Source organism: Cucurbita pepo, chromosome 4, assembly GCF_057944985.1.
Source record: "Cucurbita pepo subsp. pepo isolate OVF chromosome 4, ASM5794498v1, whole genome shotgun sequence".
Classification (NCBI taxonomy): Eukaryota; Viridiplantae; Streptophyta; class Magnoliopsida; order Cucurbitales; family Cucurbitaceae; genus Cucurbita; species Cucurbita pepo.
The window spans coordinates 7080830-7085639 of NC_141801.1; the positions used below are offsets into that span (position 1 = coordinate 7080830).

The window sequence follows — 4810 nt, forward strand, 5'->3', positions numbered from 1 at the left end:
TTCGTATTATAAATGTATTTAAAAATAATATATCGTATATGAATAGTTATTGGTATTATAAAGATGATTATTTATTAGTTTATTCATATTTCAAAATATATTTAAAAATAGTATAAAGTATATAAATAGTTATATATATTCATATTATAAACTTTGGAGGATTATTTATTAGTTTATTCCTATTAAAAAAATTATATTTAAAAATAGTTTAATGTACATGAATAGGATCGTTTGGAGTAAATCCACTGGAGTTCAAAAAAATTAATCTAACCCAACCCCTATAATTTGGGTTGGGTTGAAAAATTAACTAACTCAAGCCCATCACTAACAGAATTGACACACTATCTGGTGGACTCTGATACCACTGGCAGTTTTGACTTCTCCAAATCAATCTCACAAAATAAATAGGGCAAAAAAAAAAAAAAAAACAAACAAAAAAATGGCCTAATGGTTGATTGTATTGAACGCATCGCACCTTCTCCTCACATCTCCTTTCTCGCCAGTTTTCACCTCACGAACGCTCATCTTCTCCATCGCCTCTCCAAAATCCTTGAAGAATAATGCCTGGTTCCCTGCGTACATCTCCACGAATTTCCTCGTCCTTGAATCCTTCGCCAGCACGTGATCCGCCGCCGACAGTCCCATTCCTCTCAGCAGATTCTGGTAGTATACGTTGTCGAACTTCCCTGGCGTTACGGGGTCGCTGTACGCCGAACTTCCTGGATTCTTCTCGTAGTCCGCACAGGACTTCTTCAACGCCTCCGCGTATTTCGAATTAATCTCAGGATCTGTTGGTGTGTTTTTGCTGAAATTGAAGAGCCGATCGCTAAATTCCCTGCAATTCGAGAATCCGATTGTGCGTCCGCCGTATAGCGCTACCATTTCTTGAATTGTGAATCCTTTCGCTTCGAATAGCTTAATCAATTCGTCAATTGATTGATTCGGTTTCGGAATGTTACCTTCCACATCTGAAATCTTCGAGACGAGGCTATCTTTTCGCCCTAATTCAACTTTATACGACGGTCCACCTGAGGCCGCGATGAGATCTCTAGTCGCCTGCGCTAACACGTCAGAGCAAGAGACGATGCCAGGGCAAGAGAGCTCTAAGGTAATCTTAGCACGAGTGACAACGTCGAAGGCATCACCAGGAAGAGCGTGGTTGATTTCAGCATCGCGCTCGGCATGGTTGAAGACATTGGATGAAATAAGAACAGAGGCATCGCAGCCTCCAACCAAACAATCGCTGAAGAAGAGGCGCATAGATGCAGCGGCGGTGACGGGGCTAGTAGCGTGCTTGCGAGCAACAGTGTCGTGAACGATTTGTGCGAAGTCAGGGCAAGTTTTGTGGTAATAATCGAGAGAAAGGTGAGAGTGAACTGAGAATGGAAGAGATAGGCAAAGTAGAAGAAGAAGAGCGGTAGGGTGAAAGACGGCCATGGCGGGGTAGAGGAAGGAGGTGGGGGAAAACCTGCTTCCTCTGGATGTGTAGTGTTGTGAGGAGGAAGAAGAAGCAATTGCGGTGTGTGGGAAATGGAGGGATGAATGGGGGATTAAGAAGGAGATGGAGCATTGGATGGGAGAGATTTTGGGAGGTTTGTTAGAGATGGAGCATTGTTAAACATTTAATGCTATTTTTGGTACTTTTTATTACTAAAAACATGGTTATATGTAGGGGTGTACATTCAACCTGGCAACCCGGACCAACCCAACCCGAACTATAAGGGTTGGGTTGGATTAGCATTTCGGGTAGGGTTGGGTTCATTTTTCTGAACCCGAACTGAATCGGTTCGGTTTTGGGTTCATAGGTAAAACCTTCGGGTTGACCCGAGACAAATTAAATTATATAAACTTTATTAAGAATTTTTTTTGTATTAGTGGGTTTGTCAGAGTGGTACTGAGTCCAATTGAAGAATATTCACGCCCGAGTTCGACGCCAGACAAATACATATATTTGTTTTTATTTTTAATTTCTTTGTTTCGTTTATATTATTTTATTATTTTTAATTAAACATATTAAACACTTCAAATTATTTAGATCAAAGATAAATTATATGTATATATAATTTAAAAATAAATATATTTTAAATTATAATATATTTATTATCTATTTATTATAATATTATTATATCACAATTTATATACATTTTTATTTTTCTAATAGTTTAAAGTATATTTTAATTAAAATATATTTATATATTTTTTATTTTTGTTATATACAATACTCTTAAACTAATCATTTTTATTTTTTTATTTAATTTCCTGATTTATTCTTGTCTTTTTGTTATTTTAACCAATTCTAAAAAAATGTCGATATTTAATTCTTTAATTTTATGACAATGTTGAATTATGTTAATATGTTACAATTTTCGCTCGTTATTTTTTATTGAATTTATTATTATTATTTGTTAATAATTTGTCAATAATTATAGGTTAATTTGTGTTTGTGAACTTTTAATATATTTTATCTTCCGAATAATTATAAATTGTGTGTAAATAAAATTAAAAAAAAAATGACAACCCAACCTGAAAATAGAGGGTTGGGTTGGGTTGTCAAAAGTTTCGGGTTGGGTTGGGTTACCAATCCAACCAACCCGAACTTTTGGGTTGGGTCAAAAAAATCTCCCAACCCGACCCAACCCGGACCATGTACACCCCTAGTTATATGCTATCGAATTCATCCACCATTGTCTCACGGAAAGTATGTTATTACTATGGGAGCTAGGGGTGTACATTCAAACGGACAATCTGATAATTCGGACCAACTCAAGAACTATAGGGTTGGGTTAAGTTGGATTAGCATTTCGGGTAGGGTTGAGTTCATTTTTTATGAATTAGAACTGAATCGGTTCGATTTCAAGTTCGAGGGCAAAACCTTCGCTAAATAAAAATATATAAAATATATTAAGAATTTTCTTTTCATCATTTTAATGGGTTTAAGTTGAGGACACTAATCTGGTTTGATGCTAGCTAAATACATGTTTCTTTTATTATTCTCTTATTTATTAATTATGATTTATACATGCATTTAACTTATTTTGAAATAAATGCTTAGAGTGATTTGTGTTGCAATTTATTAATTATGATTTATATATATGAACTATGATACCCTTTTCCCCCTTTTTTATTTTATTTTTTTTTTTTTTTTTTTTTTTTGAATAATTATAGACTGATGCGTGTTTGTTTGTGAACTTTTTATATATTTTTCTAAGATTGTATATAAATGGTGGATAAATAAAACTTAAAAAAAAATTTGACAACTCAACCAGACCCAACTCAAGTCCAACCCGAAATAGAGGGTTGTGGATAAATAAAACTTTAAAAAAAAAAAAATTGACAACTCAACCCAGACCCAACCCGAAAATAGAGGGTTGGGTTGTGAAAAGTTTCGGGTTGGGTTGGGTTGGGTTACCAATCAACCAACCCGAACTTTTGGGTTGGGTCAAGAAAATCTCTCAACCCAACCCAACCCGGACCATGGGTACACCCCTAATGGGAGCATATATAATTACCGGATGTTCAATACCGATTCCTGATAAGTTAATTCCTGTCGATGTATATTTGTCGGGTTGTCCACCTAAACCCGAGGCTATTATAGATGCAGTAACAAAACTTCGTAAGAAAATATCTCGAGAAATCTATGAAAATCGAATTAAGTCTCAAGAGGAGAATCGGTGTTTTACTACCAACCACAAATTTCATGTTGGCCCAAGTACTCATACTGAAAATTACAATCAAAGATTACTCTATCAACCATCATCTATACCATTTCTTGGCTCAAGTCCACCACTAGTAGCTTTGGCACATCGCCTAGTGTGACTCTATACCATTTATAACAACTCAAGCTCATTGCTAGTAGCTTTGGCACACCGCCCAGTGTTAACTCTATATCATTTGTAACAATTCAAGCTCACTGCTAATAGTTCTAGCATTAAAGGTGTACATTCAACCCGACAACTCGGACCAACCCATCTCAAATTATAGGGATTGAATTGGGTTAATTTTTCTATACTCGAATTGGCTTAGTTCGATTTTGAGATTATGGGACAGAACCCTTGAGACACGAGCCGAAAAGAACTTATAAAATAAATTAAGCAATTTAGCATATTTATGGTTATGTGAGTGGGATGAAGTCTTATTGAAACTACTCACAAGCTGGTTTGACTCTTTACATCTATTTAGTTATTTCTAGTTCTATGACAATAACTATATTAAGTTTGGTTGAATAGTGATAGATTGATTTATGTTTGTTTGTGAACTTTTAATATATTTTCTGTGAGATTGTATGAAATAATTATGAGTCGTTGATAAATAAAAGTTTTTTTTTAACGACCTAAAGCCAAAATAGAAGGATGGGTTGGGTTGGGTTGGGTTGGGTTGAGTTGGATTACCGACCTAACAAACTCGAACTTTTTAATTGGTCCAAAAAAATTTCCTCAATCCAACCCAATCTGACTCAAGTTAAAAAAAAAAAAAAAATGGTATGCTCAACGGCCCGAGAGAATGATACTAACTTACGTGTAATATTTAATATTCATATATAAAGAACAGGACGAGCCCCTATGCTCATCCAAAGTGAACGAGACATGGCAACAATCTATGAGGTTTATATCCTAACTTGAATAAGTATACGTGTCAACGACAATCAAAGTTTAGCTAGCCGACTTACTCAAGAGCAAGAGTATATGTTGCATAATTTCATTACAAGTTCCACTCGAGTAATTTGGTATGACCATCAAAATAGATCAAATTACATCGTTTTATGAACAAATTTGAGCGCGAACTAATTCGAAAGTATCTCAAACAAACACAA

At 35.1% G+C, this 4810-nt stretch overlaps 1 pseudogene; it reads right to left on the reverse strand.

Moving 5' to 3' along the window:
• Positions 1-366: 366 nt before the first annotated feature.
• LOC111792707 (peroxidase 41 pseudogene) lies at positions 367-1535 on the reverse strand (annotated as a pseudogene).
• Between the last annotated feature and the right edge of the window lie 3275 nt (positions 1536-4810).